General features: G+C 43.9%; 1 long non-coding RNA gene across 1 annotated transcript in view; it reads right to left on the reverse strand.

Annotated features, from left to right (window-relative positions):
* Positions 1 to 290: 290 nt before the first annotated feature.
* The window catches only part of LOC308506782, a 56987-nt gene continuing 32591 nt past the window's right edge, over positions 291 to 24686 (reverse strand). The window contains exons 6-7 of the long non-coding RNA XR_013994771.1: positions 19966 to 20014; positions 291 to 1129 (exon numbers count right to left, since the gene is read on the reverse strand). This is a non-coding gene — a long non-coding RNA (uncharacterized lncRNA). The remainder of the gene's footprint in view (positions 1130 to 19965; positions 20015 to 24686) is intronic.

Genomic DNA, 24686 nt, shown 5'->3' on the forward strand with positions numbered 1-24686 from the left:
AAGTAGCATTTCTGTACGCTAAACTTCTTTCAAAACTAGTTTAAGAGCACTTTGGAACTGATGGAATTTTTCAAACTGTTCCCTGCCTTCCATTTCTAGACAGCCTGATCTGGAGGTTCCCTTTTGATCCAAATCCATTTTCAGTGATGTAAGGACTTCCCATTAAAACTGTCATAAAAATGTTGACCCTTTTTGACTTAAAAACAATCTTTTCCCAGTCATCTAGTGGCCATTTCAACCAAGTGTAGTCTAAAAATCACATCATTCCTGATTAGCAACTTTGTGTCATGTCCATTCTATAACTTCTTTAATAGTTTCTTTCAGATTCCAGGAAGTAGCAACAGGAATTGAGTTAAACTAAAATGCTACTTCTTACATGTCCTTCAAAAACACAATATTTCAGTGTGTCTGTGTTCATGAAACCCCAGTGTATTAACACCATTGCAACAACATGAAAATTGCTCAAGTAATCATTACGCGATGCCAGGACCTCGCTGTTTAGGCTGCCTTCCTATAATTTGTAAGGAAGAAATTTACTTCTCCTGGGATAATTTTTTAAAACTCATGTAATATTTTAAAGATGCTTTTTTTTCATCCTGGAAATATTAATTAACATGTACCTAAGAATAACACAGTGAATCTTTAAAGGACATATTTTCCAAACCGGAATTCATGGCGTGATAAGGAGGAGAATCATTAAAGGAGTAACAAGACAGAACCTTTGAAATTGGGCCTGGCCCAGAAAACCTTGGTCATACGGTGACTGTGACAATCAGACAGCATTTTTCGCTTTTCATTATCCTTTTAACAAATGGTCTACAACTCCTAGACGCTGGCAATGCGGCGTTCTGAATTTAAACTGTTCGCAGTGAATCAGCAGAATCTGTTCTTTGCGTCAGAAAACGATTAAGTCACGCAGAAAGGGCCTCGCGGTTTCTTCCCGGTGCTCATGCTCCAGCACACTCTACGTCCCTGAAAAACTTCTGGGAGAAGAGTCCCTGAAAAACTTCTGGGAGAAGAGGAAGCGACAGGTTCAGATCTGGTTCCCAGGAGAGTCATAATGTGTATCCCCTTCTTTCGAGTTCCTTTGCACTTGCTCAGTCAATGATTCCGCTTTATTCACGAGAATCTGAGAGTTAGAAAATCAGAAAAGATGAACTGATAAGCGGTTTGCTGCCACTTACTGGATAACCACTCTTCTTGCCTAAATAAATGGAGAAGGATTTTTAACTACCTCCTGGCAGTCAGATAACACAAACCTTCAAATTTCTAAACATGTCAGAAGAATGCCACAGACAAAATTCTTAAGAAAATTACTTCCCAAATCCATTACATATCTTCCTAATAAAATATACACTCCGTCCTGCTATTTTATTTTTTGCCCAGGAGAGGGAAAGTACAGTTTGTATCTAAAACAGAATCTCTGGGAAGAAAGAGAACAATGTCACATTGAGTGAGTGAGGGTCTAAGCACGTCGGGACTCAATTACAACTCACGGAGTGTTCCGAGAGCATAAAGCTACAAAATGGGGAGCTTTTCTCAGCATACGTGGCATCTGCTTTCTCTACAAATGTGTGTAGAATTGATTTGCTTTCATGCAGGACGTCCCAATTGGGTGTAGGGACCACTACTGCTTGTCACCTGCCGCCACCCGTGCAGCACCATGAACCCATTAGAAAGAAGCCTTTGAACGCTGTGCTAATCAAACAGATGTCTAATCTTCCTCATGCTACATGCTTCTGCCCTGGACGGTGCCTCAGCTGTTCCCGAAGTTTGCGTACTTAAAGCTAGGGACATCCAAATGTCCCCTTCACTTGGGGGTGGGGGCGGGGGTCTGGGCTTGTGAAAGCATTGTAGCCTTTTGTGGACATCTGTGTCAATGCAGTCAGAATACCCATAGTTCTAGTCCCAAATAAAGTCTTCATGAAAAACATCATCAAAAAAACCGTCCCCAAAACACAATGAAATTACATTAGCCTGCTGACATTAATCTTACACATCTGAGCTGGAATCAGCTTAACAGCTGGATGGTGGGACAACCAGCAGTTTCTTTCTCCTGTAGAAAGCACCGGAAGGTGCTGGTGAAGGGCAAGGGTGACGGTGGCGACAACACTCACGAACGTTGCGGAGCACTTTGCCTGTGCTAAGCTCCCTGCACGCGTCATCGCAGGCACTCTGCACCTCGCCCCAAGTAGGTAGGAGGGTGCCATCTGACACACAGAAAGGCTGGTCCTCCAGAAGGCAGACCAGCTTGTGACAGGGCGCACAGCTCCGTGCAGAGATGACAACAGAGCACCTATCCGAACGGGGTGCCCGCCTGCACCCCAACAAACCCAGGTAACTACAACACTCTCGGCATCTGGCTCCCATTTGGTGATACAATTAACAAAAAGTCATCAGTTTCTCTATGCTAAAAGGTATGTATACAATAAGCATCTCTCTCGCCAAGCCAGATGTATTTTGGAGGCTTCTGATGCTCAGCGGCGACCTCCTCCCCTCTCGCGAGGTTCAGAGTCAGGGTAGCCCAAGCAGACCTAGTTCCTGACCCAGTGTCCCCATGGCAGCCGATCGTCCATCCCTCGGCTGTCCACGCTGGAAGCCTGGCTATCACCTAGATTTCTCCTCCCTCTCTCCTGCATCAAGTCACAAAGTCTACTGACACAGTCTCCTAAGTATGTCCTAAGGCCACCTACCTCCTTCACCCCAAGCTCAATGCCAATGTCACGTCACTACCACTCCTCGCTTACGCCCCCTCAGCAGCACCGGACGGCTCTCCCTCTCTTTCCGCTCTCCACGCTGTTCTTTACTCTTCTAACTGTTCTGCCACAGAGCTTTGGCAAGTAGAATTGCATTCTTGTCTCTCCCCTGCTTAAACCCTTTCACAGGTTCTGCTTTTCTCTTGGGGTCCAGTCCCTTGTCGATATGACCTTCACCGTGATCTGCATCCTGCTTTCCTCTCTAGGAGGAGAGGAAGATGAAACACAAGCCAACTAACAAACACATGCATTTACAAGTTGCTCCAAATGGTGTGAAGGAAATAAACGGAGAACTGAATCAGAGAGAAGCTGTGCTTGGGTTGGGGGCTGTGGTCAGTGGGGCTTCTCTGGGTGAAGGGAAACTGAGAGAAGAGCCATTTAAAAGCCCTAAGTAGAGGAGAGTAAGACAGGATCGAGGACTTGGAAAAACTCCGTGTGGCCGGTAGGAAAAGCGGCAGGAGATGAGGTTCGCAGTCCCAGACCCTGGGATGGAGTACGGATTCTGTCCTAAGAGAAATGGCAATTCTTTGCCATTTAAACACATGTCTCTGTCTGCTTTGTGGAGGGTAGGGCATTGAGAATGGAGGCAAGGAAGCCAGTAAGAAAATGGTTGCAGAGGTCTAAGCAGAAGAGATGGGTCCACCCTAGAGAGGAGCAGAGGAAGGGGAATCCATCGGGACGGTCAAGTTCCAGGGTTGGCACTGTCAGCAATAAGCTGTGTTCTTGCCTCTAAGTGAACATACATGAAAGAGTACTCGAAGCTGACGGATTTCGTTATCAGTTTGCACTGACAAAATAATACCACCGTTCTGCCACCAGATATCGGGCAAAAGGAGAAAAAACACTACCAAAAAGGAACGCTTGCCAACCTAACAAAAATAATTCTGAGTTTTAATTGCTAATTTACAATGGGCAGTAAACTGGTTAATTGCCGTTCTTATCGATACCTGTTCTTTCAAGAAAGTTTGCTGAGAAGTGGAAATACTACTGCCCCGGTGAGGGTTTTGTTTGCTCTGGGATTAGTAAGGTAAAGAGAGTCAGAGGCCAACTGTGGAATCTGTATGATATTGTATGTTATCCTAAGCTATTGATAGATGAACTCTGCTAACTCTTTCTAGAAGAAGCTGGAAGACCGCCCTTGATTAACTTTGCTTTTAAGAAACTATTTTACAGTGTCATAAAATAGATTTAGTATATTTTTTGTCATGGCAACAATGGAGATCCAAGGGGTTCATTTAGGTGGTAGAACTCCAGCTAACTTCCTGCTTTCTTCTGAAAAGACGCTGTGGTTTTTCTCTTTCTTGTTCTCCATTCTCTCCGCCATCGCTGCACCTTCTTATACTCGACTGCCATCGCCTCTCCTGCTGTTTAAAACCTGACCTGAGCTTTTCTCTTCACTAGATAAACTGCCAGACTACGGAATATTATTATGTAGATATATGTCCACTGTTTAAAAAATGATGCTCTGTGACAGCAAAAGACAGTAACTGCAGACCGTCCGTCCCCTGCTTTCGCACTGAGGGTCCCCGGGCCTCTTCCCACGAGACGACCATGCACCTCCTGCTGGAATCTCTGCAGAGGGGGCACTCGGTCCCTCGGAAAGCAGCCAGGCCCATTTGGGGACACCTACAATTATTTTCACAGAGAGCTCATCTTTAAATAGACCTGCATGGGCCTCCCTGTTCTGTTAACTGGCTGGTTGCCCTCTGGAGCTGTGTGGCCTGGCCTCACTCCTCCCCTCGGGGACTTCAGGTTTTCTTCTCCTCTCCTCTTGGAGCTGTTGCTCTTCCAGAGATTCCTTGGTGAGATTGGCTGGATCCTCCCAACCCAGCTCCCTGTTTTTCAGAAGTGAACTTTCAGGAGCCCTGTTCCCAGCGGAGCGCCGGGTCAGACAGCCCCGGGCGGACCACGTACGGGTCTAAGCTCACTGAGTGGCGGTGTCCGTGCCTACCGACAGGAGGCCGGTGTGAGGTGAGCGGGATCACGTGAGGCCGTCAGCCCTTCACCTGACAGGCACTACGCAGTTAGTGACACTTAGCCAGGTGCGTCATTGACACACAGAACCCCTACGTAGGGTTTCCCAACGCAGAGTGGCAGGAAAGAGCCGTCACCGCCCTAACCCTGAACACTGACCACTATGACCGTAGCTGAAACCCATATGAACTCTTTCAGCACCCTCAGCACACGCGGCTGACTCACACTGAGAGAACCAGAACTCCTCAGGCCTGTTTACATATGCTGCTCGGTGACCACCTCTTGTGCAGTTCTCAGCTGTACTTGTGCAGTGTGGGGTGTTTTTTGGCTGTTGGTACCTTAGCGTGTGTGTTTTACATTTTTACCTTTAGGGAACGGTGACACAATGAGTCCAGCCCCCATCCCAGGCTCCACGGATCACTCTGGGTTCTGTGTTCACTTGACCTCCCAGCTGCAGGGCACTACTGGAGAGCCCAGTTGGTGTCTGCGTCCCTGCTCTGAGACTTTGCAACATACAGTATATTCTCTGCCAGAAAGAAGAGCTTCGTTCCTCACAGCTCCATGGCCGGCTGGCCTGGGAGCAGCTGCAAGTTCCTTGTGGGCTAGGGGCTTGGACGGCGCTCGAGGCCCGTGAGCCCTCGCGACATCCCCCTCCTTGGGAATGCCAAACAGCCGCTGACTGTCATCTGTGCCGGGCCACCTTCCGCACGGAGTCTGCCCAGTAAAACTGGGGGTTATGTCAGTGCCCGTGGCCTCTCAGGCCACAGACGACAATATCGGTTACCACATCCTGTGCGTCAGGTTCATGGGAGAAGGTGGGGGAGCTGCTTGACAATATGTAGGTTTAAAGTCTGAGTAACCGGGTTATCTTGGACACATTAATGGCTTTTTCTGGCCATGGCAAAATGAGGGGTTAGACTAAGATGACCCTCAGTTGCCCGAGAAGCAGAATTCTGTGGTTCGTTTCGCTTTTCTGTTTCCCTCAAAAAAGCAATCTTGTGCTAGGGGCTCTGTGGGTCTCACGGGATGAGAGCAGCAGTGTCGTCCTTCCACAGCCGTGGACCATGAATACACGTCGCTCCATGATGATCGTGACTTCCAGCACAGGCCTATGGCAAAATTATCTTCGGTGCCTCAACATTTTCAATTTTCTGGGATGAAATAACCACGTCTAGAAGTTGCTTGCATGTGACAAATTATTTTTCAGATGACATGTGACCTGAGTGCTGGACTTCGAGGTGTCTACTTGTTGGAACTCAGCACCGGCTGCCCCACGAGGCGCCCCACACTGAACATCTTTCCCCATGAATGACTCCTCTTCCTGAGTTTTCCATCTTGGTGAGCAGCACGCCTGGACAGCCCAGGCAGTCAAACCGCATGTGACGTCTTCCCTCTCCTTTCCTGTGCCCAGGCCCCTGCGCATTGTGCCCTCTGTCCCAAATGCTGTTGACACAAGTCACCCTACATGGGTCAGAACTGCCGCCTCTTCCTCTCAGCCCCGCCACGGCCTGAGTTCAGGCCTTTCCCTGTAACAGCCTCTGCTTACTCCAGGCTCACCGTCCTCCGGGCCACCCTCCACAGTGCTGCCAACGCGCTCAATCAGCCCTGCTGACCCCTCAGAGCTCCCCCGGGGGCTCTGCACGTGGGCCGCCACGACGCAGCCCCACATCCCACTGCCCCACGGGCTGCCCAGCGCCCCGCCCCCCGGCTGACTTCACTGCATCTTCCAACACTCAGAGCAAGTGCTGCGTCCTTTGAAGAATCTTCTGCAGCACCCTATGCCCGCCCCCCATCGTCATGCCCAGCGAGCTGCACCCCGCCCCCCCAGGGTTCCAGGAGCACCGTGAGTCCCTGTCACAAAGCTTTACGACTGTGGCTTTAGTTGTCCGTCCGCACACACCCATCCTCACCGGGCTACAAGGTACTCAAGTACGGGAACAGTATCTTTGATGCCAGTGCAGCGGGAATTCATCTGATCGGGATACGTAAGTACGATTTTGCTGCCTCCTTTCTTTTTCTCCGCAAATCCTTAAGACAAAATATATCAAGCGAAGAGAGTCTGCACAGGAAGGCTTCATCTAAAAAGAATGCTGTCCAAAGCACTTTTGATTCCAAATAAAACTTAATCTGCTTGAAATTCCTCAGAAAATACTGTACATCGAGGGAAAGCTTTCTTAAACTGTCCTCATTATTGTCCTCGGCAAATATTTACCGAGGGCACACTGTTTGCTGAGCCCTGAAAGAAGCACTGGGGTCCAGGGTGAGGAGTGAAGCCCGGCCCTTGTGCTCAGGGATTCAGAGTCTGGGGAGGGACCAGATGCTACACAAACAAAAAACCAAACAATGACGAAATGCTAAAATATGAAGCTAATTGATCAAGGCTGAGTGTTGATACAAAAAATGCTAGTGGAGCCTGTGTAGAAGGTATGGCCTGAGATGGCCTTACAGATATAGTGACATCTGAGTCCTAAGGTGTGAAAAGAAACCAGCCACGCAGAGGGCCTTCCGAGCAGAGCAAAGGGCATGCACAAGGTCCCAAGGTGGAAAGGGCTTGGAGAAACAGAAAGAACGTCCATGTGTGGTTGCCACCTGGAAAGTGTGGGTGGAGCTGTGGGACACGAGGCCGGGACAGCATGCAGAGGCTGACCACCGGGTATTAAAAAGTTAGGATTCAATTCAAAATGCAATGGTTAACGGTTCTCTTCAGGGACCAAAAGGATTCAATGGATATTTTTAAAGGTGTGTGAAGAATAGGAGAATGTCTTTGGGGATTTGGGCTAAATGCTTAGAAATGCACATTTCTAAGCATGCTTAGAAATGACACGAAAAGCACAGTCCATAGAAAGAAAAATTGAACTTCATTAAAATGAAGCATTTTTGTTCTGCAAAGTCCCTATGAAGAGGATGAAAAGACAACCTATAAGACTGGGAGAAAATATTTGCAATTGATGCATCAGACAAAGGACGGGTATCTACAATCTATAAAGAAATCTCAAAACTCAACAGTAAAAAACAAACAAACAAAAAAACCCCCAAACAATCCAATTAGAAAATGAGCAAAAGATATGAGCAGACATCTTGTTGAAGAGGGAGGTTCTACAAAGGACAAATACGCCCATGAGAAGATGTTCCACAGGGTCAACCATCAGGGAAATGAAAATTAAAACCACAATGGGTTGTCACTACACATCTATCAGAATGACTAAAGTGAAAAATAGTCACACCACCAAATGCTGGTGAGGATGTGGAGAAACTGGGTCATTCGTATATTGTTGATGGGTCTGTAAAATGGTACAGCTGTTCTAGAAAATTCTTTGGCTAAATCTGCAACTACCACATGACTCAGCAACTTTACTCTTGGGCATTTGTCTTAGGAAAATGAAAACTTGTGTTCACACAAAAACCTGTACAGGAATATTCATAACCATTTTATCTCTAACAGCCAAAAACTGGCCACAGCTCAGATGTCTTTCAATGGGTGAATGGGACATACACACCATGGAAAACCACTCAACAGTGAAGAGAAAGAAACTACTGACACACGCAAAAGTTTGAGTGAATCTCCAGGGAATTACTGAGTTTAAAAAGCCAAAAGGTTACATACTGTATGATTCCATTTATGTAATATTCTTGGAAAGAAAAAAGTTTAGGAATACATGGTAAGTGGTTGCCCAGAGTAAGGGCAGAAGGATGGAGGGCGGAGGGAGGTGGGTGTTAGAGGAGGGCGGGACGAGGGACCCTCGTGATGGAACTCTCCTGTGTCCTGACTGCAAGGATGGACACAGGAAAGATACAATTACACAGAACAAAACACACACACGTGAATCAAGTAAAACTGGGGAAATCGGAGTAACGCTGATATGTCAATGACAATGTTCTGGTTGTGATATGATATGATGATTTTGTAAGATGCTACCATTGGGTGAGACTGGAAGCTCTCTGCACCATTTCGTGTAAGCACATGTGAATCTACAATTAAATAACAATCCTTTTGTGAAGTCTTCCTACGAGCCAGTGTGTCCCATTCCGTGCCCCAGGTCTCCACTAGACTGTAAATATTGGCTTCCTCATCTGACCACTTCGTTTGTTCACTGTTGGGAACTGTGAGGGTCTTTTTTTCACCTTTGTATTCCTAACATTAGTTCAGGACCTGTAACATAGTAGGCTCCATAAAAGCATGTGGAATAAAAGAGAAACCAAACAAAAAAGTAACCTATAGGATTGATATTAAATAATTAAAATCATTAGTTGTTTTTAATTAAAGTTTATTGGGGTGACAATTGTTAGTAAAGCTACATAGGTTTCAGGTGTACAATTCTGAAACTAATTAGTTCTTGTGGTCACATGATGTGAAAGGCCTGTGACAAAGTTCCAGAAGAAGCATCCACCATTGGTCTCACTCACCCTTTTCTCATCACTTGCATGCCTCTTTCTAGAAAATACTATAGAATCACCATTAGCTAGGGTGGCAGTGCTGAGCCTCTGTGTGACGGGGAGGTAATGAACTACCAAAGATATCCATCCCATCAAGCTTCTTGTCATTTAGAAGTAAAACAAGCTCTTTTCATTATAGCAAAATTAATCACCTATCCAAGGTCAGTGCTCACAGCTAATAGGTTGCATTAAAGTCTGCCTTGGGGAAACTTGGCTGAATGTGGATATCCGAAACATGAAACACACAAAAGCTATGAAATACATAAATAAACATACATGTAAACAATCTCAGACTTACAGAAAATCTGCAAGTATGGTACAAAAAAACATGTTTTTTTAGCCATCTGAGAGTAAATGACTGATATTACGCCCCATTACTCTCTAATACCTTAGTGTGTATTTCCTACAAAGACATTCTCGTATGTAACTACAATGTAACCATCAAAATCAGGAAATTAGTATTGATACTTTACTGTAATGAAATTCTCAGACTCTATTCAAGTTTCTTTAATTGTCCCAATCATGTCCTTCGCAGATAAATGGTGCATTCCTAAACCCAGATCTTACACACACGGCATATATACCGTGTTTCCCCGAAAATAAGACCTAGCCGGACAATCAACTCTGATGCATCTTTGGAGCAAAAATTAATATAAGAACCAGTATTATATTATATTATACCCCGTCTGATGTTATTTTATATTATATAAGACCCAGTATTCATTTTTGCTCCAAAGACGCATTAGAGCTGATTGTCTGGCTAGGTCTTATTTTCAGGGAAACATGGTAATAGTTATCGTGTCTCCTTCCTTTCTTTCCATCTGGAACAGTTCTCAGTCTTAACTTCACTGTCATAACCATGACACTTTTGATGCTTATAAGCATTTATTTTGTGGAATGGTTTTCAGTTTGGATTTGTCTGATGCTTTCCTCACGATTAGGTACCTGTTACACACGTTACGCAGGAATTCACAGATGTGATGATGCGTTATCCTTTTATCCTATTCAAGTGACGTGATTAGTATTTGTACCACTGCTGGTGACATTAACTTCGGTCAGTTTGTGGAGGTTCTGTCTACGAGGCTTCTCCACTGTGAAATTTCTTTGTTTTCCCCTTTGCAATTAACAAATATTCTGAGAGGCGTTTTATGAGATTACATATCACTCCTCATCAAACTGTTAATTTATTTTGTAATATCTGTATGAACTCTTGGTGCCCTATTTTAGTCAATGAATTATAGTCTGCTACTATCATTATTAACTTTGATACTCGAATTGCCCCCGATTTTTCCAGTGGGAGCCCCTGAAAGGTGGCATCTGGGTCCCCGTCATTCTTTGAACACTTCCTGATTTCAGGTACAACAAGAGGTTCCAGACTCATCTTGTACGTCCCTTCCCTCGTCGCTGAAGCCAGCCAATTCTCCAAGGACCTCTGAGGAAAGGTCCTCAGAAACCAACACCTGAAAGCTAGGTGCACTGAATGCTACCGGTGTGCCACTGTCCAGACACTCGCAGGGAAGAACACTAGGAATGTAAATATTTCCTTACCTCTCTCCCATCTGCTCAAAACCATGAGTTCACACCCTACCTGCAATTCCAGCCCAACACCATTATTTTCACTATTTTCTTACCTGAGCAATTCCTCTTCACGTAACCATTCTGCCAGAGCTGCCACAACCACCTCCGTCCCCTGTGGAGGCCCTCTTCACCAGCCCATGCCAGGCAGCCCCTTCAAAAGGACACCCTCCTGGTCTGACACCCACCTGAACCACCGTACCACTCCCCTTCCACCCATGCCAGGTACAACCCTGCCCAGTCCCACGTAACAGCGTTGGACTTCGTCAAGCATGTCTCAGGTTCGTCTCTGGGCTGGTCTGTGACCTCCTGCTTTCTAGGTTTACAATTTAATATAAACTATGGCTCCAGGCTACAGGTTTTGTCAGCCTCCTCTCAGGAACAATAGAGCCCCATTCCAGCCTCAGGATTTTTTTTAATTAAAAAAAATTATTTTTCAATTACCATTGATATACAATATTATATTAGTTTCAGGTATACAAAACAACATAGTGGTTAGACATTTATATACTTCACAAAGTGATAACCCTAAAAAGTCTATTACCCATCTGACACTGTATGTAGTTGTTACAATATTATTGACTATATTCCCTATGCTGTACTTTACATCCCCGTGACTGTTTTTCTTTAATTACAGTTCACATTCAATATTATTTTATATTTGTTTCAGGTGTACAGCATAGTGGTTAGACATTTACATAGTTATGAAGTGATCCCCCCAATAAGCCTAGTACCCACTTGACACCCTACATAGTTTTTACAATATTATTGACTATATTCCCCGCACTGTACTTTACATCCCCATGACTATTTTGTAATTACCAATTTGTACGTCTTAATCCCTTCACCTTTCTCACCCACTCCCCAACCCCCACTCCCATCTGGCCACCATCAGTGTGTTCTCTGCGTCTATGAGTGTTTCTGTTTTGTTTGCTCGTTTATTTTGTTCTTTAGATACCACACATAAGTGAGATCATACGGTATTTGTCTTTCTCAGCCTCACTTATTTCACTTAGTGTAATGTCCTCACCGTCCATGTTGTCGCAAATGGTAAGACTTCATTCTTGTCTATGGCAGAGTAAATAATTTGCTGTACAAATGTATCATAATTTCTTAATCCAAATGTCTATTGATGGGCATTTTGGTTGTTTCCGTATCTTGGCTATTGTGAATAGTGCAGATAAACACAGGGGTGCAGATAAGTTTTCGAATTAGTGTTTCGGATTTCTTCAGATAAATACCCAGAAGTGGAATTGCTGGATCATACGGTAGTTTTATTTTTAATTTTTTGAGGAACCTCCATACAGTTTTCTATAGTGGTTGCACCAATTTGCAAGCAGCCTAAGGCTTTCAGCTGTGGATCTCACACTCTTCCATTACCTCAAATGGGGCATCTTTATTCCCCGTTCTCCCACAAAAATGACATTCCTGGCCTGGTCTGCTTCTTTGCTGAGCCAAAGTGTGTCAGGCCACAGCTTTACCACGTCCGAGGCTCCGTCCCGCCCATGGCTCCATCATGCTCACCACTCTAAGCTTTCTCCTCTTCCTGCCCATAGACATCTAAACCTTGATTTGGGCACAAGTCGTATCTTTACAGTTTTCTCTTTTTGTGCTTTATCTGACATTGCTATGTATTTGGAACACAGAAAAATAGACAAAATCTGGGAAGAGTTAAGAAATGGAAGAGAGTTTCTGTATGCTTGAACAGGATGATAACATAGGTAGAAAGGGTCATAGAAAAATCAAAATCCTTTTAAGAGGCAGTCTGGAATCGGAGTACTTTGCCGTACTTATTATTAAAATGACAAGTGCTGTTGGGGAGAGAGAGGGCTGCTGATCGGGGCTCCCTGAGTCTGACCCTCAGCTTTGTGGGCTGGTGCACCCAGAGCTGATGGGCTCCCGGTATTAACCAATCTAACTTCAATGGCTTCGCTGAGATGCTGACAAAGCTACAAAGCTTTGTCAGGCCCACTCACTTGCTCTCGTCCATTCCAACACCTGAGAAATAATTTCCTATTTGCTTTTGTATTCTTTTTCTCAAAGAAAGTCCCCATCACCATTTACATCGCCAATTGTAAAAAAATGTTCAGGTTTCACAACTCGTGGGATCTGTCTCTGCAAGGGACTGATGGCTAAATCAGAATGCAAATTTCCAGTGAAGGCAAGTAATTCTCTAGAGCGTTCCAGTTCCCAGTGGTAGAGGTGCCAGGAGGCTGAATTAACCTTCAGAAGGTTGTTTAAGTTGTTTAGAGTGCCAAGAGAGGTGGGTGGTCTTGGGGGTGAGCTTATGCAGACCACGTGAATTTCAAAGCTAGTCTCACCCACCTACAAGTGCATCTGTAATTCCTACATGTCCAGTTCACCGCATGTGACACTCTCTCTCCAAGAGAATATTTGACTAATTCTGCCTAAAATCTTACTGGCTTTTTCTTTAAGATTCCATATATTCGTTCTTCTTTTTCTACTTCTTTAAGATATAACATGAGGTTATTTATCTGGGATTTTTCTTCTTTCTTGAGATAGGCCTGTAATTATATAAATTTCCCTCTTAAAACTGCTTTCGCTGAATCCCCTAAATTTTGGTAGGATGTATTTTCATTCTCATTTGTTTCTATGTATCTTTTGCTCTCTCCTCTTATTTCTTCTTTGATCCAATCATTCTTTAAAAGTATGTTGTTTGATCTCCACATATTTGTGGTTTTTCCTGCTTTCTTTTTGCAGTTGATATCCTATTTCAAAGCCTTGTGAGAAGAGAATATGCTTGGCATTATTTCAACCTTCTTAAATTTGCCAAGGCTAGTTTTATGTCCCAATATATGGTCTATCCTTGAGAATGTTCCATGTACACTATAAAAGAATGTGTAGCCTGATGTTCTAGGATGAAGTGCTCTATAAATGTCAATTATGTCCATTTCATCTAATGTGTCATTTAGGGCTGACATTTATTTATTTTCCGTTTGGATGGTCTATTCATAGCTGTTAATGATGTATTTAGGTCCCCTACTACAATTGTGTTTTGGTTAATTTCTCCCTTTAGTTCTGTTGGTAGTTGCTTTGAATAGACATTTCTCCAAAGAGGACATACAAACGACCAATAGACATATGAAAAAATGTTCAACATCACTAATCATCAGAGAAATGCAAATAAAAACCACAGTGAGATATCACCTCACCCCAGTCAGAATGGCGATCATCAACAAGACAAATAGTAACAAGTGTTGGAGAGGCTGTGGAGAAAAAGGAACCCTCATCCACTGTTGGTGGGAATGCAGACTGGTGCAGCCGCTATGGAAGGCAGTGTGGAGGGTCCTCAAAAAATTAAGAATAGAATTACCATATGACCCAGCAATCGCTCTCCTGGGTATCTACCCAAAAAATCTGAAAACATTTATCGGTAAAGTCTTATGTGCTCCGATGTTCATTGCAGCTTTATTTACGGTGGCCAAGACATGGAAACAACCAAAGTGTCCTTTGATAGATGATTGGATAAAGAAGTTGTGGTATATACACAATGGACTACTACTCTGCCATAAGAAAAGATGAAATAGTGCCATTTGTGACAACATGGATGGATCTTGAGATTATAATGCTAAGCGAAGTAAGTCAGACGGAAAAAGCAGAGAACCCTATGATTTCACTAATATGTGGTATATAAGCCAAAAACAACAAAAGAACAAGACAAACAAATGAAGAAAGAAAAACACATAGACACAGAAAACAGTTTAGCGGTTACCAGAGGGTAAGGGGGATCACATATATGGTGATGGAAGGAGAACTGACTCTGGGGGGTGAGCACACAATGGGATTTATAGATGAGGTATTACAGAATTGTACACCTGAAATCTATGTAACTTTACTAACTATTGTTACCCCAATAAACTTCAATTTAAAAAAAACGATTTCCAAACAGACCACATAATAGGGAAAAAAGAAAGAGTCCATATATATCACCTCCTGCCAGTTCTTAATTAACATGAGTTTTCTGTCTTTGTCAGGGTGTAACATAACAGATTAGACAAGGCTCCTCCTCCCTGGTTACCCCTTGATAAAATCTGTCTGTTCCATAATCCCCTCAACTTTATAGTCACAGACTCTCGTAGGGTGGGTAAATTCTATCACCCACCCTACAGATTCGCTGGTCCCAGTTTAGTTCTCTGAAGGTCACCTTGTTTCTAGGTCTCAGGGTCATCTCTGTTGTCCCCATGCATTCACCACTATAGTCAGTGACAGCACGTGATGGAGTCTCGGAACTCCAATCGCAATTTGAAATTAAGGATAAGTTACATGATTTAAACTTGGGGAAAATCTTATAGAAAGCATACACAAAAGACTTCTCCCTTACTATTTTTCCTGGGGAAAGTTTCTAGAAAGTCTCAACTTAGGAGAGGCACTTAAGTGATATTATGTAGGCAGCAAAAGCAGAATAGCCATAAATAGGCAGGAGATCCCTTGTACTTTCTTTAAGTGCAACATGAAGTGATATAGATTAATGTTATGGCTGACAACCACTGATTTAGACAGAAGGCGCATATAGCAGAGAATAACAGAAGACGTGCCTTCAAAGAACTTAAATTTCAATAGAGAAGTGAAACACACAAATGCAGCATGATTTTGAACAGTTATTAAGTTATCAATAGTTTTCAACAATTATTGGAGATGAGCAGAAGAGGTGAAGTTTGAAAGGAGTCAGTCATCAAAACAAGGATGGCAAGGGTTGCCAGGTGGTGACGGCCAAGTACGAGATATGCCGTGGGGTGTTCTCTTAATATCTACATTTCACAGATGAAGACATCAAGGTTCAGAGAGGTCTACCAAGATCACCAGGTTAGTGAAAAGGAGAGTTAAGAGTCAAAGCCTCACTCCACAGGGTCTGGGCAAGGATTTGGGGGAAAACAATCTAGAAGGAATGAACAAAGGCAGCCAAAAGAAGACCAGCTGATTAGCTGGAGGGCAGAACTAAAGCCGAGGGGAAAGAGGAAAGCAAAGAGACAGGGACAGCTGGCAGTTGAGAAGAGGAGGGGGCTGAGGGAGTCCCTTAGGTTTAGCCCTTTGGAGCTGCTGTGATAAGCACGAGAGAGTGAACCAGGGGGAGGGGCTCTCTTTTCCTCCAGTGTTTTGCTAGAATTTAACAACTTGGTGGGAAATGCAAGTCTTTGCAACCAGCAGCATCATTAAAGAAGAGTCTACATTGATGAATATTTACCCATCATCGAGGAGGTACCTGGGTAAACAGTAAACAGAGATAGGAGCAAGATAGGAACAGTTTGGTGTAAGCACTAGGAACGCACAGGGTGACAATACAGTGAGGTGGGGAACCAACTTCAGATAGGGAGACGCTGGCCAAACAATACACCTTTCAGCCACCACTACTCACACAAGGCGCAAATACTAATGTAGCTCACTAACTTTTGCTGACGAAGTACAGAGTGAAATATATTAATTTGTGTATATATATATATATATATATATATATATATATTTAATATATTTCAAAATTACATGAAATTACACAGATGTCTCATACTTTTATAAGAGGTGTTTCCTCTTGTAAAACTAGCTATAAGAAAAGTTTCCTTGAAGAGTATCAAAAAAAAAACAGCAAAAAACACAAACCGAATTCAAAATCTATGATTTCATAGGGAAGTTTCTAATTATAAGGAAATATTTGGAACACATTTGAAAGCCTTGGAGAATGGTGGTGTTATAAGGCAATGTTCCCATTTCAAAATACAAACATACAGTTTGAAAACCGCCAGCTTCACTAGATGAGTTAGCGAAGGTTTTGCTGTCCAAGAACAATCCCAGGGGTATCTGAGATTCCTCCAAATTCCAGGAAACGCCAGTGCCCCTCCTGCATGTAAACTGAAGGGAACCGTCCTCCTGGAAGCAGAACGTCTGATGCTTGGTGCCCAGGCTCAGTTCAGAGAGCATGATGGGAAAGGTCCCAGCTATGAAAGTCGCTCATTCTTTCTTTCATTAAAATAATAACACTCACCACCACCACAGCAGAAAAGAAGTGACTGGAAGCACAGGTAGCTGCGCCATGTGGCAAACACAGTGTAAGCGTCAGCACCTACCCTCACCCGCCATCGATATGGCCCCCTTCCAACTCCTATGAGAGGCCCTAGCCATGCATTCACAAGGTCAGATGTTTTTGAAAATGTAGAGAATTTTGGATTCTGGTTCGTAAAGAGGGGCTCCTACATTGTATGAACTTTAGGCTCCAAAGCCTGCATAAAGCCTGTCTGAATGTCAGCCCCATACCACAGGTCACTCTCAGTGCTGGAGACACAAAGATGAACAAGGCACCCTTCCCCGGGGGCAGAAGCAAGGTGCAAGAGAGAACAAGCAAAACCCTGAGCCTGAATACGTGCTTGGCTGTGGAGGGTGCAGTGGGAACAGAGGCCCACGGGACGCTCCTGTGTGGTTGTCATTAATCTAGTCATTAAGATGTTTAACTTACTGGATTTCTTTGACTAAATGATGAATGCGCATTAAACAAGTCCAACAGTGCAGAAATGCAGAAACAGTTAACACCGCCTGTAGAAATCCTTATTACCCGCTAGTGTCAATGACACTATTACCCAAATGCCATTTGTGTCATGAAGCTGTGTGGCCCAGGCTCTTCTGGAAGCTTAGGACACTGGTTAGGGGGGCCGAAAGCGTGGCAGGTGTGCAGCTGGTCCATGGGTTCACGCAGAACAACATGGGGAGATAGGGATGAAAAAAGAGGGCCCGGGGCGTCGGGCCTGGAGTGCCAGGTCAGAGACTCAAGACTGTTCCGGACGTTTTTTCTGCCAAGTTAATATAAATGAACACCGTTTTAGAATGCCAACCGTGCATGGAGCTGGTGGGTGGAGCAGAGGCTGGAAGGGCAGGAAGGGCTGTTAGGAACGTGAGGTCCCAGAGGCCTGAGTCCAGACAGCAGCAGTGGGATGAAGAGGAATGGGCAGGGGAGATCCCTGCCCAGGAAGAATGAGAGAACTTCAGAACTGATTGGGACGTGAAGGCAGGAAGGAGAAGGAGGAGACTCACATCATCACTGTGAGTAGCTGGAGAATTCGCAGTGGTGAAAAATAATGACAACTCCAGAGGAAGACTGTCTGCTTTGGGGAAGAAGGTACGTCTGAGCTTGGTTTCGTTGCCTCTGAGATACCAGTAGGTCAAAAAGGTAGAAATGCCTCGTTCTTTGCTGCTCAGAGTCAAGTGTGGCCCGCGCAGCGGCCACATGGGATCACCCTGGAACTTAACTATGTAAAAACACCGCGCTCTGAGCCGCAGCCCCGCTGAATGCAGCTAAGTCTGCCCCTGCAAAGGCCCATCCTGACCTGGCGTCCAGACTCCTCTGCTCTGGAGGTTAAGACTTCCAGGGGTGAGGGCATGTTCTGTAGACGTGGTGACTGCAAAGGAGCTGCAGAAGCGATGGATTGGTCAAGCTGCATGGGACCCTTTAAAGACCTCTGCCTACAAAGTACACCTGTGGGCTGTGTGGATGAGTCATCTGCCCGCCTGACGTGTCACTGCGCCACACATTTCCCTCAGTGTTTCAGAACAGCCGTAATGATAGCAAACAGAAAATAACATACCGGGGTTTTGATGGACTTGCCAAAATTGTACGAATTTGGGTATCAGCAATAAGTGAGAATTTGAGCATAGCGCCAGAATTATAAAATCAGTGTCTCATTCTTCAAAACTCTCCTTTTCTATAAATACTGATGTTTCCTCGTTAATCACATAAGTCAGTTCCTCAAGTTCACCACACAACAGACATCTGTGTGTACGAAATCATTTCCCAATCTCACTAGAAAAATGAATCATAACTATGACATTTTCTAATATCCAGTTTACACAAATGCACAGAAAATTCTTTCCTTTTGTTTTCAACTTCTGTTAACTGTTACAAGAATATTTAAATAATAATGCAATACTACCTTTTAAATGCTTGCAGTATGATTTGACATGTCAATTGAATGTGCCGGGAATGGGTTTTTAGGTAATTTGATTCAAAACTAAGTGAAATGATGTATTTAAAACAATATGAAACCAGTAAAGACCATATCACACTGCGTTACTATCATGATCAGATGTGCTCACGTGGGTGACCATTTTGGTGAGACCTAATCACTCAATTCTTCTGAGCACCTACTATGTGCCAGGAATTTGGTTGGGAAATTTACACATGTAAATCCTTTATAAACACCTTAAAATCTCAATTCCACAGATTTCGTGGATGTTCGTTCATATATACCAGAAATCTTCAACATAAGGAAAAAGCATCAGAAGTGACCCTCATTTGTAGAATGAGCAAAAGCAGCGTGATTTCCAATGGTGTGAGTTTCGAAAGAGGCTGTGACTGAAATGTGCCTCTCCACGTACTGCTTCCATCAGTCTCAGAACTAGTAGGATGCAGTATCCGAAACTGCTGACCAGTGTCAAACTGGCATCGGACCATTAATTATTGGCCAGATATTGGCAACTTCACATGCTTCAGCCAATGCTATAATCACGCCATTTCCTCTGGGCAGGAAAGGTAAGCAAACGGTGTGCATGCTAAGATCATTCTCTTTGATATGATTGGTTTTCAAAGAGAGCCAGCTCTCTAATGCTGTTGTTACCCAGACTTTTAAAATGACAACTCTGAAACTTGACTGCCGAGAAAGAACCGAAATTTCGTGATGAGCTGTTGGTTAGAATGCCCTTGTCTGATAATTGCTCCCATCCTCAGAGAAAAGCTGACAGATAGTGTGACAGGGTGGAAACCTAACCCCACAGGGGAAAAGAAAAAGAAAAAAACCTTTCTTGTTTGTTTCTTTAGCTGACTGGAAACGTGCATGCAATGCTTCAGCTTACTGATTATACCTTCTTTGAACTGAAACTCTAAAAACCTAAAATGTAAAGACCTAAGGGTACATGCTATCTCATTGTTTAAAATCTGTTGCCAAAAAAGCTGACCTGACACAAATAAAACGCTAACTATGTTTATTTTCAAGACGTCTCTTCCATGCAATCAAATTTTGAATGCATGACCAATTCATGTCTCTGACCTCGGGGCTAATTTTGTATCATGGCAGGATAACGGATGAATCAGTTCTCCAACAGTTACAGGAAAAAATACTGTTATCTGAGAGGCTTTTTAGGATGTAATATGTACAATCAAAATGATTTTATCAAACCTTAAATGGTCAGACAAAGGCCAGCAGAGTCAGGTAAAACCTATTTCACTCACCCATTATGAAATCCTTCCAAGTGGATTATTTCCGAGTTCAGAAAAAGACCTGAGAGAATGAAGAACAAATTAAGAAGGGGTGACAGGGCTCAGTGGTTATATTAGAATGATAGTAGGAAAAAACGCAGCACTGAACACACAGTAAACACTCAAAAACATTAATAACTATTACTAAATCACCATTACTATTATTATTGAACATGTAGAACTGTCTTTGAAATAAGCTTTTATGTTATTTTTACGTATGCTCATAGGTATTGACTGGGTTACAGATTGCTTCAGTTGGGTCCAGAAAGTAAAGACACTTCTTTCTCTAATAAATTAGAACATTAATTCTGCATGCAGCACATGACCTCATACTTAGAAGGGGCTGTAGTGACGGGTAGTGTGCACAAATTGGGGCCTGAAGACCTGGGTTTGAGTGTGGGCTCTGCCATCACCGTTAACCAGGAGAAGTTGCTTCAAGGCCATGAGTCTTAGTGTTTTCCTCCGTAAAACAGGGCTATGCCTGGAGCAATGAGAGCTAACATTTAGAGGGTACCACATCCTATGCGCCAGGGACTTTTCTCAAAAGTTGACATACACTTCCTCAGTCACTAATCCTTCATCTAACATCTAGCATTCATTTAGGAGAAGGCGGAGTGAGCTGGGCGGGCTCCACCTGCCCTACCAGGAAGCCTACCCTGCAGGTCAGTCAAGGGGGTCCTGGACACGTCCGTCTCTGAACCTTCAGTTCAGATGGGGAGGCATCAGCAAGAGATCAGAGGCTAGGAGGAGAGAGACGCTGGGTATTCCCTCCCCACTGCCTCCTTGATTTAGCAGCCCTCTCCTAATTTGTGTATGTTGGGGTGTTTCCCCAAGCCTAAAACTCCTGCCTCTTTTCCATAGCTCCTCTTCTCACGGGGCTGTCCCTCAGCCTCTTCAGGGCTGTGGTAATGACTTCCTGCTATTGCTGGCCTTCTGGGCCCCAGAACCCCTTTCTTGTGCAATAAACTCCCCTCCCACATCTGTAAGTCCCTTCATTAAAGTGTCTTGATTTCAACCCTATGAGTGGAATGCTCTGCCTTGCTGGGACCTAGACTCTTACCGGGATTTACGACTTTAACATTTCAGTCAACTGCTTGTTAGGGTATCTTTTTTAAAAAATTTTTTTTTATTGGGGAACAGTGTGTTTTTCCAGGACTCATCCACTCCAAGTCAAGTTGTTGTTTTCAATCTAGTTGTGGGGGGAAGGGTATGTTAAACTTTTATTTTGTTTGGTTTTTTAATGAATTGGTATGTTAGGAAATATAATCTTGCATTTCAATTGTTTTAAAAAAGAATAAAACCAAAAGGTTTGTTTCTGATTTGAAGTAGTTCGCTATCTTTGAAAAAAAGGAAGAAAAAAGTCTCTTTCATTTGGTTCACACTTCAGGGAAAGGGCATTTGGGACTTGATTTAGTTGTGGAGTTCAACAAAGTAGCCTGGTAAATGACACATGGTTTGGTTGAGTTCAGGTTCAAGCACAGAACCCCGAAATACTAGAGAAGATGACTGGGGTAAAGTGGTTTCTCTGAGTGGGACTCATGCGTACTCTAATTATGGGGACGCATTCCTAGAATGGCACAAACGCAAGGGCTTCTTAGCAATAAAACAAAATTAGAGATCCTCACTTAAATGAAAGGCTCATCAGCCACTGAATTTCCCAATGCATATATGGGGTATGATCAATGCGGTAAATGCTACTGCTGAGCACCATGCAATGGAGAGGCAGGGATCTTCAATATGGGAAGCAGCGCGTCGAATCTTACAGTGTGTGACAAGTTTCAACTTGTTCGGTGCAGTCAGTCGGGTGTGAGCTACGGTAAAGAGAAGGTGTGTTTTAAAGTGTGCCGTAGATCATGGATCACGGACAGCACATTAACATGAAACGGGCAAATGGTTTCATCCTCCATCCTGACAACACTCCGTGTCACCCATCACTTCGGGTACAGCAGTATCTGTCAAATAAAAACATTACAGTGTGTCCTCATCCACCTTATTCACCGGATCTGGCACCGTGCAACTTCTGGCTCTTCCCCAAAGTCAAAATGATGCAGGACATCAAGGCAGCCATGACAGCAAAACTAAAGACACTCAAGAAAGAGGACTTCCAGAACTGCTTCAGAAAGTGGCAAGAATGATGTGTTCAGAGCGAGGGGTAATATTTTGAGGGGGAGGGGGTGTTAATGGCAATGTGTCTTTTACTGTAACAATTTTTTTTTTTAGTTTAAACATTCATAGTTTTTTATCACACCTTGTAGTTTAGCTTCTTAAACAAAATCATGACAAACTGTGTACATGTTTTCTGACTGCTGTTGTCTCGTTTTTTCCTAAATGAGTTCCTTTCTGATTAATTAGATCAATGTTTCTCAAAATATGAGCCCATACCATCACCTGAATTTTTTTAGAAATGCAATTTTCTTTTTTGGTGCACACCCTAGGTCTACCAAGTTGGAAATTCTGGATGTGGGCACAGCCAATCTGGGGCTTCACAAGCCTTGTTGGGGTTGGGCTCTACTTAGAGGTCAAGCTCACATTATTAGTTTCATGTGTGTGTCCGTGACAAGATAACAGGGACAACTGATGGAGTGCCCAAAGACATTAGTGACAGAGCCAGTGTTTGAACTCAGACAACCTAACTCCAGAGCTTAGCTTCCCGGCCACTGTGCTAGAATGCCTCCCAAACGGCCATATAGAGGCAAGACACGAACGCAGTAGGAAACCCTAAAATGCAAAACTCGAGAAACAATATTCACTTAAACTTTTAACCCTCAAACATCCCTAATATGAGAAGGTAGTACCTATTTAGAATAACATGTATTTGCTTCACTATTTTTATTGCATAGAAAATGTCAAGATGTAATTTTGCTAATGCACATCGAAATTTCCAAGCACAAGTCTCTGGTTATCTTGTAACTAAATAAGTGTTCACGTTCTTGCTATTGAAAGCCAGTTTCTTTGCTTAATGAAAAACAGATAGAACTGCACACACAGAACACAGCTACAGTCTGTGATAAAGCTGTGGGCACCTGGTTCTAAGCATCCCAAATGTGTTTAATTGTATCTTCTGGCTGGTTTTCCTATTTTTCTCTAGGACAATAAGTCTGTGAGTCTCTCTCTCTCTCTCTCTATCTCTCTCTTTCTCTCTCTCTCTCTCTCTCTCTCTCTCTCTCTCTCTCTCTCTCTCTCTCTCTCTCTCTCTCTCTGTGTGTGTCTCTCTCTCTCTCTCTTTCTCTTTTGCTTGGAGCCAGATCTCACAGCTTCCTGAGCAAAGCAAAAAAATGGACCGGAAAAGCAGGGATGCGGGTGTGTGTGTGGGGGGGTGATTTCTAATCTAGGGATTCCCTTAGTCGGAAACTGTGATGTTTCACAATGCAGGCGTTTCTTTAATCTCACATTGAATAATGTATAATGGTTTAGAGAAAGATATAATAAGAGATCCCTATGTTCCCAAGCCAGTAATTTGGGATTTTGCTAGTTCCTCCCTCTCTCGCCCCCGAACACAAGCTGTCACCGAGCCCCGCTGATTCTGTCTGCCAAACCATTCTCACCCTACCTTTTCCTTTCCCATCTCAATATAACAGCCTCGATTTAGAACCTAGACTCTCAGTTGGTCTTCATTTCTCCTGCTCACTTCTGCCTCTTTGCCCTGAGAACTGTCCTTTCCTTGACACCATATTGTTTCCCTATTTTAAGTGTCGCCCACAGCCCATCCGTCCCATCCCACCTGACTGGGTCCGTGGAAGTCAGTGCTCCCACCTCCTCCCATCACTCCAACCATATTTCAGTCCTCTGCTGTGCACGCCCATCAGCCTCAGACCATCCAGGTTCTGCTTCCAGCAGGTTCCTCTACCTGGAATTCCCTTTCTCCTCCTCCAGAAAGAACTACATCATTTTTCTTTCAACACGTCAGTCTGAGTGGGCCTTCCGGGCCCCATGAGCACAGGACGGGGAGGTCTCCCTCCCTTGCTGACACGGTGCCTCAGACACAGCCTCGCAGCCCATCAGCAATGAGTGTAGTTATTTCCTGGCATGCCTCGGTCAGTGTGGACTGCTAGAGGCTACCCACAATGCCTTGCACAAAGGTGGCGCACATGATGTGTTCATCAATACTGTATAATAGGCTTTGGCTATGTAAGAGGATGTCGGGCATGGATACAACTTGAAAATTGTTTCTCTCTCACACAAATGTTTTCACACGCCAGAGGCTTGGGGCTGGAGTTGCTTCACGGCCTCTGCCACCTCCAGCACGTGCTTACCCTTGGTCTTCAGACATGGAGTAAAAGCAAAAATGGTTTCATCGACCACAAAAACCTCCTTCCTGTTGTTGAAGTTACATCACTGTGCCATAAAGGAATCTTAGAGAAAAGCTAGCCGACCAACTTATCTGCCTCATTCTGCCTTAATCACACGTTTCAGGTTGTCTAGTCCAGATACGTCTAGGTGTGTGCCCAAGGAATCTGATTTTGAAAATGAACTTGAACTGACTGGATTATGTGGCCTAACTATTAACCTCAACCTTCATCTTTTAAAAGCTTGAGATAGAAAACAAAATGGAAATGTGTTCATTAACAATAAAAGATACAGACATGTTTCAAAGACCTTGCTATTCCTACCCACTCCTGCCTCAAACAGGAGGTAACATGAGAAATGAGCACGAGGGGTGCTTGTTGTGTGTCAATCAGAGCAGAGAGAAACTG

The sequence above is a fragment of the Rhinolophus hipposideros genome (genome assembly GCF_964194185.1).
Source record: "Rhinolophus hipposideros genome assembly, chromosome: 13".
In the NCBI taxonomy this organism is placed as follows: Eukaryota; Metazoa; Chordata; class Mammalia; order Chiroptera; family Rhinolophidae; genus Rhinolophus; species Rhinolophus hipposideros.